This window comes from Hakea prostrata, chromosome 1 (genome assembly GCF_041222555.1).
Source record: "Hakea prostrata isolate BN-2017 chromosome 1, UWA_Hpros_2, whole genome shotgun sequence".
In the NCBI taxonomy this organism is placed as follows: domain Eukaryota; kingdom Viridiplantae; phylum Streptophyta; class Magnoliopsida; order Proteales; family Proteaceae; genus Hakea; species Hakea prostrata.
Genome location: NC_142600.1, coordinates 61,042,346 through 61,057,361, shown reverse-complemented (window position 1 = coordinate 61,057,361; position 15,016 = coordinate 61,042,346). Strand labels below are relative to the sequence as shown.

Here is a 15,016-nt window from a genome sequence, read left to right as displayed (position 1 = left end):
GGTGCTACTTGAACCAAAAAAAAGAAAAGAAAAGGTGCTACAGGTGGGCTTCTATTTTCTAATTAAATATTGCTTCAGCTTGATTATCTTAGTTGTCTGACTATATAAAAGGTTTGAGACCCTACATCTTCTTCACAACTCTTCTCCCACTAAGTGTAATACTAGTTGGGCTTGTCTCCTCCTCAACTCCTCTCCTATAAGTGTAACCCAGATTCAGCATTGCATTAGCAATTGGCTTTAGCTAGGAACATGGATGCTGCAAGAGGTATCTTAATCCTGGTCTTAGTAACTCCAGCCGTCTATGCCATTGATTACGTGGTGGGCGACAGTAGCAATTGGGGTTCAAGTGTTGACTACAACACATGGGTTGCAGGAAAGACTTTCAATGTGGGTGACACTCTGGGTAAGTTCTACCCTATAAGCTGCTAATTCGAAGTATTTGTAAGGCTAGCATTCCTATAATAGAATGAAAATGCCGTGAGATTTCCTCCATCTAGGATCTACTCTTCTGTAGCAAATTTGTGTGTGGAGAGCAAACTGCAGATATGTACTAACAATGAAAAGTTTGTATGACAAAACCTGCAGTGTTCAAATATGGACCAAGCCATTCTGTGGCTGTGGTGAGCAGCAGCGACTATCAGAGTTGCACAACAAGTAGCCCTCTTAGACACTATACTGGTTGAAGCAACAAAATCCCCCTTATCACGGCAGGCAAAATGTACTTCATATGCCCAACTCCAGGCCACTGTGCTGGAGGAATGAAGCTAGCAGTCCCTGTCTCAGCTGCAAGCATCACCCCGGCAACTCCCACTACTCCATCACCATCTACATCTCCTAGTAGTGGGAATTCATGTAACAACATCAACGCTCTGGTTATTGGCCTTGGGCTTTCCCTTGTTTGTTACACAGTTATGGGCTAGGCAAGAGGCAGTGCAGCTTTTTCTTTCTTTGTTCCGTCTTCTCACCTATGTTGACTCTTCTCAATGATTTATTCCTATCATTTAGAACAACAAATGAGATGAGAAGAGATTATATTTACAGTTTATTTTTCAATAACAATACACCTGTTACCATTCCTTGTCAGTCATATGAGCCCTGATCCAGTATCAGTTTGGCAAAGTATTTGGAGAGGGTTTGAATGGCGATGCGTTTGCTGACCTTACAAGCCGATCCTCAGAACTTGCTGCTTCAAATCTGTTTAACAGATCATTTATTTAGCTGGCTCTGGAAAGAAGAAAAAAAATGAAAAAAAAAAAAAATAATGCAGCGTTGGCTATCTTAACAGTCTGGTTGAGACCCAAACACAAAGCAGATAGATTGTTAACATTCCACACTTCATTAACCAAACCAACATATTTCGCGGTTGTCTAACTAGTATAATTAATTGAATATTTATTCTAATTAAAAAAATACTAAAAAAAGAAAGAACAGCTAAGATCATAGGAACCTAACATGTGCTTGATGACTACATACAGAGAAAAAATTTGGACATTTAGATTGAAAAATACAAGAAAAAACAGCGACTAGCAACTGGTTGGAATAATTGACTAAGAATCACTAAATTGCCTGGTTATGGAATTTTATTTAAGATAGCAGCAGGTCAAGCAAGTGGTCCTAGCAAAGAGGTCAGAGTAGAGGATTCAGTCAGGCTGAGGTGAGAAATCCAAGTCCTAGTCCCACTCCTGTTAAGCAAAGATTTAGAACATGGGGTTTGATCCTAAGCTTAGATTAAATGATCAGGGCCATTCCTGAGTATAAAAAAAGCATGGTAGAACTAGAATCCACTTGTAAAATGGATTATTCATCTTAGATTGTCCCTCATTAGGGTTTTGATTCATCAGCCAAATACAAAGGGGCTGACCTACAGCTACTTCTGGGCAACAAGTAGAAGTTCTGAAAAACAATGTGAACATGATATGAGAAGAGCAGTGAATCTACAACTAATTAATGGTTCAGCAATGTGGGTCTTGCAGGTCGTGACTTCTCATTTATAGTTAAATATTGCTTCAACTTGATTTGCTTAGTTGTGTGTCCATTAAATAAAAGGCTGTGAAATCAATTGCCTTCTTCACAACTCTTCTCCCAATAACATCACTCCCTAGCAGCCTGCCTCCTTCTCCCTCTTATATCTAGTCAGTAAGATTGCCTCTCTAATCTAATCCAAATTAAGAATAGGGGTTAGCAATCTGTAGTGCTCCAGAGAGAGACATGGATGTGGCAGGTGGTTTCTTAATTCTGCTCTTGATGGTTGCACCGGCCGTCTATGCCACTGATTACATAGTGGGTGACACTAGCAGCTGGGCACAATATGTGGACTACGGCGAATGGACTGCAGGAAAGACTTTCAATGTCGGAGATACACTATGTAAGTTCATACTTTCCAATCTGATAATTCTAGAATTATTTTCAAGTATTGATATATCCAACTGTATGCAACATATGTTTGCTTTTAACTTTTAAGTCAAGCATTTCTACAAACAGAATGAGTGCAAGATGTACTAACCGGCCAGATTTGATTTTCTCAAATCCACCAGTGTTTCGGTATGGACCAACTCATTCTGTGGATGAAGTGAACAGCAGCGACTTCCTGAATTGCTCATCAACCAGTCCTCTTCATTCTTACACCAGTGGAAACGACACAATCGCTCTTGATTCGCCTGGCACAATGTACTTCATTTGCCCTACTACATACCACTGCCACCAAGGGATGAAACTCCAAGTCAAAGTTGCAGGCAACAGCTCAGTTTCATCCTCTCCCACGCCCACATCTTCATCCACCACCACCTCCAATTCGCCGTCGCAGTCGCCGTCAATCAGATTGGCCGGAAATTTGGTTCTTGGGCTTGGGATTTCCCTATTTTGTTATGCTTTCATGGGCTAGGCAAGAGGCAGTGCAGATCTTCCATCTTTCTCTATTTTTTAGCATTGCTTGTACGGTGAATCACTTTCTTTATCCTTATTTACAAGGATTAGTAATCAGACGAACTGAATCACTGAACACTTCTGATAATTCTAAAATCCATACTAATTTGCTCAAGAGTACAGCTTACTAGCTGTTGTTGTTGTCGTCTTTTTTATTTTATTTTATTTATTTATTTAATGGGGGTTGATGTACAAGCTTAGTTGAAGAGAAGATTGGCGTTTGAAATCGCTCTTTCCCCACATTTTGATGATCCAATTTAACGCCATAAAATGCGGAAGCAGAGCTAAACTGATCTGAGCATATCATGGAGTGTGGGTCCCACTTATAAGAGGTAGGACCGTAGTATTCACGTCTCACGTATAGATCGGATCTTATATATATATATATATATATATATATATATATATATATATATATATATATATATATATATATATATATATATATTCAAACATCTGACCTATACTTTATTTTTTTTTGCCAAACAAAATATAGATCAGATGTTTGACCAAAAAGAAGTATAGATCAGATGTCTTAGTTAAAAAATAAAAAAAATGAATTTTTTTTTTTTGTGATCAAATAAAAAAATGAATCGATCGGATCTATTTTGATAAGTTATGTTATCATACTATTATCATAAAGCATTGACCTAAAGTAGTTTCTCAAATAATTATTTAAAATTATATATTCTAATTGTATTAAATTATCCATTCATTTTTGAATAAATTTTTCACTAGTAGATATTATCCTATTTCATAACTACAAAGACATATGATACAAATATCAAAAAATAAGTATTTTAATTTTCTAAAAAGGTAAAAATGTCCATAAATCTAAGCATCAACGATCTAATGCAAGTAATGAATTGGCCGAATATGTTGTTGATGAAATTATGGGACATCCCCAATGCCCAAATTGTTCATCTCCAAATTGTTGAAAAGGTTTCAAAGTAATTAAATACATATTAAGTTTTCACAATAATTAGGGTTTAAATCTTCAACACTCAATGATGGCTGCTAACGAATGTGTCACATATAAAATCCCTTCAGTTGATTGTTTATATATTTTGTTTCTTTTTAATCCATTCTAGTGAACCTGGCTCATATACCAAATCGGTTTATCAAACTATAAATCAACTCAAAATCCTCTCATCTCCCAAAGTCGTCGTTTTCATATTCTAATGTCAAGAGTGCTAATATGTCATGAATCAAGTTCATGACAACAATTTAAAAAAGAAACAAATATATAAACAATCAACAAAAGGGATTTTATATATAACATGTGATGCTCATTTGTTAACAGGCACCTGAATGAGCACTGCAAAAGATTTAAATCCCAATAATTAAATAATATTTGAAAATTTCACCAGTTAGTCTCATTGCCTACTATGCTTCCACCTTTTTCGTCATTAATTCTACCAACCTTTCACCTTTTTCATGATTAATTTTTTTCTTTTTTATTTTTTTTTGGTGATAGAAATAAAAGTTAGATTACTAAGAAGGACACTTACATAGATTGGTTACATCTATAGTTGTCCAAGTGTTTTTTAAAACACTTGATGACCTATAAGCTAAAGTTTTGAACCAATGTTCAAGGGTGGGGTTCTGAAAAGTACTAATATTATATTGTATGTACAAGAAGTTAGACTTGCCAAAATAGGGACATAAACAATCGGCCAATTCCTGTGCTTCATAGGTTGAAAGAGGTCTACTGTTTGTTGTAGGTTGCACCGAATGTTTGCAATCTTTATAGATGAAGAGTGGGCTCGATTGATTCCTATATGAAGACCAACAATTGTAGCTTCAAGGATGTCTCCTCTGTCTATACTTCTTGTGTTACCATAAATTAGTTGTCCTTCACACAAAATGCCTATACTCCATCCGGTTGTGCTCAAATGTAGGTAAAGTACCCCTGCACATAGTAAAAGAGGCAATTGATAATCATTAGTGATGTGCGGCTACATGGTTAATATATTATAATAAAAACAAGTAAGTGTATGTATATCATCTCTTGAATCAACATGATCAGATGAAGATTCTGGAGTTCCTGGGGATAGATGAAGGGTTTTACTCCAGGAAGAGATATTATTTATGATTTTTTGGGGGTTGGGGGATTGGTTCATGAAAACTTTTTTATTCCTTTCCTGCCATACAAAATAGCAAGAAATGACAAACACAGATAACAACCATTTTTTGGATTGTTTATTGAGGGTAGGGGTGGAGAGAAAGGATGTGCACAGTTGTAACACAGGTTGTTGCGGGAATGCATCAAGACGTAATCCAAGAGGGCTAGCCGCCCTAGATCCATTTGGTCCATTCACAAGAAACAAAGAGGTGCCAAGGTGTTTCAACTTCCTTCTCACAGAGAACACAGTTTGGCTGAGAAGAGGTCCATTTAGAGAGGATAGACTTGGTTGGAAGCCCTTCATGTAACACCCTCCAAAAGAAACTTTTAAATTTAGGGTGTAGGGGCAACTTCCAAAAGAAATTCCACTAGGGGCAAAGGGGGGCATTTTGGTTAGAAGTTCTTGATTTTGTTGACTCCTTTACTGCCAGTTTGGCAGAAAAAATCCCATTACAGGAGAGGAGTGAGACCCAGCAGTCATTTTGCGAATTAAGATGGGAAGTAAAAAGAGAGGTAAAGTAAGATTGGTTGAGGGTAAAAGAATACTCCCTTATTTGATCAGAATTTTTGACTTGTGCAATCGTTGCGTTTCACGCGCCAAATATTGTAGGTGTGTGACTCTGGGATTGATGGGAAGGCTAGCTGGTTGTTGGGCTGCTCTATCCAATATGTGTCAAACCAAAAAAATGTTTCTCTTCCATTACTGATTTTTCTTACCACCAAATTCTTAAGGCGAGGTAGGATGTTGGAGATGTTGTTCCAAGTCTAAGAACTATTTTTTGATTGAACCTTCAGGTCAAACAAAGATGAGTTCGGAAAATATTTAGCCTCTAGAGTTTGGACCCATAGGGCTTCCTGATTGGTAAGAAGTCTCCAGCCCTGTTTCATAAGAATTGCAGTATTGACATCCTCCATTTTTTTTGAATCCTAGTCCTCCATGTTCTTTGGGAAGGCAGCATTGGTTCCATGATATGAGTGTGAGCTGCTTTTGTTTATTAGGATGCCCAAGCCAGATTTTTGACACAAAGAATCAATTTTCCTCCAAAAGCTAATGGGAAATTTGAAAAATTGCATGTTATAGAGTGGATAAGAGTGGAGGACAGATTGAATGGAAACTCCCCTGTCAGCGAAAGACAGATTTGATGTTTTCCAAGAGGCCATTTTATTTTTCATTTTGCGAAGGATGAAATGTAATTATTTGGATTTTGCTCTTCCAGGAAAGAGATTTGTTCCTAGATAGACTGCTTCTTTGTTCATCTCTTTGATGTCAAGGGTAGAAAGGAGAGATTGCTTTTGTTGTTGTGAGACATTTCTGCTGAAGAAAGCTTTACTTTTGGCGAGATTAATTTCTTGACCCGTAATATCATAAAATAAGTCTAGAATTGCTTTAGGGCCTGTTTGGTTACATGAGTCTGGAGATTTCAAATATCTAGAGATTTCAAATCTATAGACTTCAAATCTATGGAGTTATAATTTATAAAATTAAGTGTTTGGTTGTGGAATGAAATCTGTGAATTCATCCTAAAAATTTATTTGATCGACATGATTTTTGTGAATGTACAATTGTATAGCTTTTTTGAAATCTCTGGATTTCACCCCTTACCCATAAATCTACAGATTCACCTTTTTACACTAAAAACGTGAATCTGTAGATTTCATGAATCTAGAGATTTTTACAACCAAACGGGTATAATTCTCAGATTCATGAATCCAGAGATTTGAAATCTCTAGATTCATGTAACCAAACAGGCCCTTAAGGGTTAGAGTGTTTTTAGTTTCTACACGACAAAACAGGAGAATATCATCAGCAAAAAACAAGTGTGAGATTTCGGGAGCCCTTCTTGCTATTTTTATTCCTTTGAAGAGGTTAATGGATCTGTACTCGTTGAGCAATCCGAGAGGATCTCCATAATTAGGATGAAGAGATAAGGGCTTAGAGGACATCCTTGTTGAAGTCCGCAGGATCCAGAGAACCAAAGGTAAGGGCTACCATTGAGTTTAATGGAGAAGGAAGAGGTGGAGATCAGGGAGTGGATAAGGTCACACCATTTTTTATTGAAACCAAGATATTAGAACAATTTGGTTAAGACTCCCCATTCAACTCTGTCAAAGGCCTTAGACATATCAAATTTGAGGGCTATATAGTTAGTTTTTCCCCTGGTATTTCTTATGAAATGAAAGATCTCTTGTGCCAAGAAAATGTTGTCAGAAATTTGTCTATTAGGCACAAAGGCTCCTTGGTTCGGTGAGATGACATCCCTAAGTAGAGGTTTGACCCTAGAGGCTAAAAGTTTGGCCAAGATTAATTCTACCAACCTCAATGAGCAAGAAGTAAGAATATGCAAAAGCAAATAAATAAAATAACTAGGGGAAATTAAATATGATGTATTTAATCTTTCGTTTTGCAAGTGTCAAAGCTCTAGAAAATAAAAAATAAATGAATTCAAATATTCTTATATAGCTATATTTAGATAACAAATCAACAATCAACATAACTCAAAATCGAGTACAACATGACAGGACCAGGTTTGTGGAAATTGACAAATACTTTATCAAGAAGAGATTGAGATTGGACTAATTAATATCACTTTTGTTACCTCTAACAATTAGTTGGTTGATTTGCTTACAAAGAGCTTGAATACTAAGGATCAATAATATCATTAATAAGTTGGGTATGATAAATATTATTCTCCAACTTGTATTTCAGCCTGTAAGGTATGTAAGAATTTGTTTTCAACATTGAACCTCATAATATTATGGGTTATGTTTAAAACAACTTTCTGTCCAACATATGCCTTATCATCGGTGTTTTAGTTATCGGAATCAGGGTCTAAATCAGCATCAGCCTATTCTGAGTTTGTTCTAGATATCTTGAATTGGTCCACTATCATTTGGGGTCTGACTTAGAATTGGCAAAACAAATAATGAAAAATAAAATGAAAGAAAAAAGAAGTTTAACTTCTTTTTTTTCTCATTCATTATTTTTGGAAAATTTTTTGTTGCAAATTTTGGAAGGGAGAGATAGATATCAGGATGGTTAAAAGTCGAGGTTTTTCCTCATGTCACGAAATTGAAATGAACACAAATAATGTTTCTTTATGATATGAAGTTAGAACATTTAGTAGTTAATATGGAACACAGAGGGAAAGAGAATGTTCTGGGTGTTTTAAGTTTTGCTCATAACCTCTCCTTTTCACTTTTTAATAATATTTCTATATTATCTTTGCTCATTTCTTTAGATTCATTGCATCTGTTTCTCTCACATGCATATAATAGTTAAATACACTTTTATAAATGTGAAATAGATGTTATATTTCTCTTTTATGTACCTGGCAACAAAATTAAGTCACTTTTTACTTTGTATTAAGAATAATAAATTAAATAATTATCAAAAGTGGGATAATTTTAGTATAAGTAGAGTCTAATGGGCTAAATTGTGGATTGTAATGCTTATTTGTTTAACTTAGTTAAGATGGAAACTTGCAAGATATTCATACTAAGAAAAGACTACGGAAGTTAGGCTTCATAGGGAGAGATCGGCTTCAACGTTTTGCTACGTTATCTTTTAAGCAAATAACATAATTCTTCATAGATGGATCTTTCCTAGAAACAAGAAAGGACTGTTACTATTAAATACACCGTTCTCCAAGTTTGATACTTATAAAAATAATAAATAAAATAAAATAATAATTATTATTATTATATTTTTATTTATTTGCACAATCAAAGATGTTTTTTTCTAAATAATAATTCTTTTTAGGGTAAATATCACTTACCTCCCCTCTTAGCTGGATAAATAGTACTTACACCCCCTCTTAGTTGGATAATATCATTTACCTCCTCTCTTACCTAGCAAATGTATCAAACACCTCCCCTCTGTTAACTTTTTCGGTTAAATTTAACTTTTACCGTTAAATATTTTTCTTAAATTCCAAACTACCCTTGGCTAAAAATATTTTTTTATTTTAAATCCTAAATTACTGTAATCATCCTAGTAGTTAAAATACTATATTACTCTCAATTAAAATAATTGTTAAAAACCAAAACACCATAGTTAAAACCCAAATTATCTTTAATTATTAAAAGCCCAACATACCCTTTTTTAAAAATTTTTTTATCAAACAATTAAAAAAATCCAAAATAGTAGTATGTGTTTAATTTTATCAACATACCCTTTTTTATTTAATTGCATTTTTTATTTTACTTGATAGTAGTACATGTTTTTTTAATTGTTTGATAATTAAAAAAAAAAGAGGGTATGTTGGGCTTTTAATAATTAAAAATAATTTGGGTTTTAACTATGATGTTTTGATTTTTAATAATTATTTTAATTGAGGGTAATTTAGTATTTTAACCATTAGGGTGAGTACGATCATTTAGGGTAAAAATAAAAACAAAACAAAATTTAGCTAAGGGTTGTTTGGGGTTTTAGAAAAATATTTAACGGTAAAAGTTAAATATAATCTATAAAATTGATAGAAGGGAAGTGTTTGATATATTTGTTAGGTAAGAGGGGAGGTAAGTGATATTATCCAACTAAGAGGGGGTGTAAGTGCTATTTGTCCAGCTAAGAGGGGAGGTAAGTGATATTTACCCTTCTTTTTATCTTCTTCTTCTTCTTCAAATTTTTTTTTAGGTTTTCGAATACCTTTTCTTGTACTTTTTTTTTCTATCATTCGTATTTCCCTTTCAAAAGTTTCACCTCTTTCTCCCTCATCCCAAAAATTAAAATTTTTTTTAATAATTTTTGTTTGTTTCTATAAAAAATTTAGTTTTAGATTTCTCTCTATGGTATCACCACATAAATTTGGACGTGTCAGCACTAACTAGTTATTATACAAACATGAATTAAGGGGAAATGACTATATTTTTTAACCTAAAAAAGCCTTGTTCATTGACTTATAATAGGCATGATTAAAATATGTCCAAAAATATAATTTTACATTTTACATTTAATAGGTATGAATTGAACTTTTACCTTAAAAAAATTGAATTGAATAATATTAATTATATATCTATTTTTTTTTTTTAAGATCATAACTACTAATTTCAATTCATAATTAACTAATAAATTTTACTAATGTTAATAGATTCACCATGCAAAGCCTGAAAATAAGATCGAGTGTCTCTTCACTTTCCTTAGTCGACTTTGCCTTCTTTCTCTCTAATCAATTTTTTTCAAGTTTAACTTTTTTTTTTTTTTTTTTTTTTTTTTGAATTCGAAGAGTTTATATATAGGGTTGGGGAATATATTACTAATATAGGTGCCGCTGGATGGGTGCGAACCCAAGACCTCCCCGTGGGAAGTTGGGCTTTTTAACCGCTTTTTAACTCTTTGTATTTTAAAAGAAACATTTTATCTTAAACATGAGGCTTCTTTCATTTTCTCAAAAATCTATCATCAATTTAGGGAAAAAAAATTATGAAAATCTTTATAAATGTATTTGGATCTTCTTTATCGTCTAGAGTTTCATACATACATCGGTTAGAGTTGTTACTGACTTAGGGTTACTAAAAGAAAATATTCATTTATGATTCACTTTTTTTATTAGTTTATAATTCTTCCATCCTTCTTTCTCCCATCTATATCTTATTATAAAGTTATATATATATATATATATATATATATATATATATATATATATATATATATATATATATATATATATATAATCCATCCTTTCTTTTTCCCTCATGACAAAAAACAACACAACATGCTTCTACCACCACCAAACTAAAATCATTCTTCATTAAGAATGATCAAATCTATAGTACCAACAACGATGATCGTGGCGTGTCTACAACAAGGGTCATCTAACCTCATGCGAGAAGATCTCCATAGTTTCTCTTGACATTAATGGTCGTTCTACCATTAGCCCTAACATTTTCTTCAAGTCCTTATTTTCAACTTTTCAAATAGAAGCCTCAAAACATCGTCATCATCATTTCCATCACCCAAATCCGCCATGGAAGAATAATGGAAGCTAGCCATCACCTCCCACAAACTCATCTAGACCATATGAAAGAGAGATGAAGTTATTTTCAAAGTATCTAGGCTCAAGCAACGCATGGCAAAGTTACAACATAGCCTGAAATTAGGACTTTAGGCATGTTTCTCATATTTTATTTTTAAAACAAAAAAAATAATGTGTAAAACCTATTAGTGCTTATTTAATTTATGAACAAATTACATTGGCACCCCAAAATGAAGGCCTTAAAGCACTGACACCCACTTTATGTTTAAAAACCACACTGGTCCTAATCTCTTAAAAAGGTTGGTTGTAACATTATACCCTTATGCAAGGAACATAATTTCGCCAAAGTTTGCCGATTCGCTACTTAGCGAACCGGGCGAACTAGCGAAATCTCGCTAAAATTCTGGCAAGATTGGTCCTTGTTTCGGCATATCTTGCCAAAATTTTTTATTATTTTGGATCAAAATTTGGCATCTACCCTTAATTTGATGTCAATACTTAGTAAATTTGAATTATTTCCTATAAATTCTTCCATGCAAATTCTTCCTCTTAGCCACATTTAACATGTTACCTTATGAGGCCTAACTCATTGGGATATAATTGGAAAGATTATTCGTTGACCTTGAAGATTCTATTACAGAATCCCTTCATAATTTAAATTGTTTCTATAAATTATTTTATGTATATACTGTTCCCTAACCACATTTGGTATGTTGCCTTTTGAGGCCTAAATCATTGGGATAAATTGATAAGATTGCTCATTGATTTTGAAGATTTTGCTACAAAATATTTTCCTAATTTGAATTATTTTTAGGAATTGTTCTATGTAGATTCTCCTCCCTAACCACATTTGCACATTGCCTTTTGAGGCTTAAATCATTGGGACAAAATTGTTAAGATTGTCCATTGACCTTGAAGATTCTGCTATAGAATCGCAAGAGAAATCTTGAGAGATCTCCAAAATATGAAATTTTAAGGATATATTGCAAAATTCAGCGATATATTAGTTGATTCAGCGATATATCACAAAATATCATTGAATTTTTAGCGATTTTTGGACCATCTAGGTTTCGCCCCCAATTTCATTTCGCCCCACAATTGAAACGGCCGAATTTTGGCAAAATGTTACACTACCCTTATGTATAATGGAATAAAAAGACGTCATCTACCCTTCTTCTCTATCAGACTTATTCTTTAACAATTAAGTATTCTCCATTATGCCTTCAGCCACAATTCCCATTCTTCCCTCTTGTTCCTGAGGAAGGAATTTTCTTGACATTGGTGGGAAAATTTGTTAGCTTTGGAGTATCTCTTCAACTATCTCTCCTACTAGCATCGCCGACAATGACATCCAAAGCCATTCCCCTGTAAAGAAAAATCAAATTGTTGAAAAACATAGATAAATTGGGTAGACGATTTTGAAAACAGAACCTCATGCAGCCAAAGGTTCTAAAATTGAAAGACAATGCAAAATGATGATCTTCTCTATTAATCTTGAATGATAATACAATAGAATTGTAAGATTTGAGAACTCTCCCAACCCAAGGTGGGGACTCACTCAACCCTAGAGGATTCACTCAACTCTTTAACAAGTGTGCACAAGAAAATCTACGTTCCAAGATTCTCCCTTACATGAGTGACTATATATATATATATATATATATATATATATATATATATATATATATATATATATATAAGAGACATTAGAAAGGGGGGGGGGTGTTGAACAGTCAAGAGCATGCAATTTGTTTTGGCTTCACCATTCTCCCCTGCTTGAGAAGAACTCGTCATCGAGTTTGGATCGCCAAAATATGGGTATAGATCCAAGATGTTAAAAATAGGGATAATATTCATGCCTTCGGGTAGCTCAATGTGATACGCATTGTGTCCTATTTTCTTAAGGATGCGACAAGGACCAATCTTCTTTTGCTTGAGTTTGTTGTATGTTCCACTTGGAAACCTCTCTTTTTGTAAATATACCATAACCATGTCATCTTCTTCAAATTTCACATGGCATCGATGAATATCGGCATCTTCTTTGTATTGTTCAATGGCCCTTTGAAGTCGTGCTCAAACTTGTGCTTGAATTTCATGAATATGATTTGCAAGCTCTTCTGCTTCTAGATTTCTCTTATTAGGATTTGGAATCGGAACACGATCTAAGATGTGACTTGGGCTTCTTCCATACACTATCTCGAATGGACATTTTTGAGTGGATTGATACTTCGAACTATTGTAGGCAAACTCCGCTTGCGGTAGAATCAAGTCCCACTGATGAGGATAATCACCTACAAGACAACGAAGCAAATCACCAAGTGAGATCTATTCACAACCTTGGTTTGACCATCGGTTTTTGGATGATAAGCACTTGAAAATTATAGTTTAGTGCCCATAAGTCTCCACAAAGTAATCCAAAAGTGGTTCACAGACCAAATGTCACGATCCGAGGTAATTTTCTTTGGAATACCATGTAACTTCACTATTTCTTTGAAAAATAGTCTTGCCATATTTGAGGCATTAGACTTATTCATGCAAGGAATAAAATGAGACATTTTTGAAAGCCTATCTACCACTACAAAAATATAATCAAAACCTTTTTGAGTTCTTGGGAGTCCTACAATGAAGTCTATGCTCATGCTCAAGTCTTCCTAAGGGTGATTCAGTATAGGTAATGGTTGATAAAGCCCATGATTTTGAACATTTCATTTGGCCCTCTGACAAACTATACATTGCTTAACATATCTTTCAATATCATGCTTTAATTTGGACAAAAAATAACGGTTTTTAACTAATGCTAAATTTTTGTCTCTTCCAAAATGGCCTCCTAAACCATCACCATGTAGTTCGGAGATGACATAAAGTCTTAGAGACCCATTTGGTAGTCAAAGTTGATTTTCTTTAAACAAATATACATAAAAAATGTTAAAAATCACTCCTATTATTTTCACATTCTTCCCAAACTTTTGCAAAATATGGATTACTTTTGTAACTTTTCGGTAACATATCAAACCCAATGATTTCATAAGACAATGTCTTGAGAAGACAATGTTTTCGACAAAGAGCATTGACAACCTTATTCTTAATACCGGATTTATGGTGAATTATGAAATGAAATTCTTGAGGATTATTACTATTGCCCCCCTATACTTTGATTTTATTACTAATGTATCCCATGTACTCTTCAAAATTACTAATCCAACCTTTAACTTTGTCTACAATTACTAATCCCCCCTACCCTTAAGATCCGTTAGTTTACTGATGATGTGACATCATTATATTTTCTCAAAAATGCCAAAATACCCTTATACTTATCTCTTTGCTTATTTACCCTTTTGTCAAGTTACAGTAGTACCCTTAATTAACTGTGGAGAAAAAAGTAATTATAATTTGTTTTATTCTTAAAAAAGAAAACCACCAAATAAAGAAAGAATGATTGAATAAAACTCAAATAGAAACCGAACAGGAAGGAAAATCAAATTCAACTCAAATTGGAAACTGAGTATCACCTACAATATTTTCAAAATAAATGAAGTTTAGTGAAGGTGGGAAACCAAATTGGATTTGGATTTTGCACATTTCTGTAATTCAAAATAAATGAATTTTAGTGAAGGTGGGAAACCAAATCGGATTTGGATTTTACACATTCCTTTAATTCAAAATAAATGAAGCTTAATGAAGGTGAGAAACCAAATCGGATTTGGATTTTGCCCATTTCTTTAATTAATAATAAATGAAGCTTAGTGAAAGTGAGAAACCAAATCGGATTTTGATTTTGCCAATTTCTTTAATTCAAAATAAATGAAGTTTATGGTAAAATTGACATTTAATCTGGTTTTTTTAAATGGGGTAGCATCATCTTTTGATTTCTTAATTTTAATGAAGGACAAAGTAGACATTACTTATTCAAACTTAACGGCTACTTAACACCGTTATAAGGAAGGGGGGCAATAGTAGTTTAATAAAGAATAGGGTTTTATTAGTAATAAAATCA

General features: G+C 33.7%; 2 pseudogenes; both read left to right on the top strand.

Annotated features, from left to right (window-relative positions):
* Positions 1-249: 249 nt before the first annotated feature.
* LOC149029278 (uclacyanin-3-like) lies at positions 250-920 on the top strand (annotated as a pseudogene).
* Positions 921-2,208: 1,288 nt separating this feature from the next.
* LOC149029277 (mavicyanin pseudogene) lies at positions 2,209-2,881 on the top strand (annotated as a pseudogene).
* Positions 2,882-15,016: the final 12,135 nt, after the last annotated feature.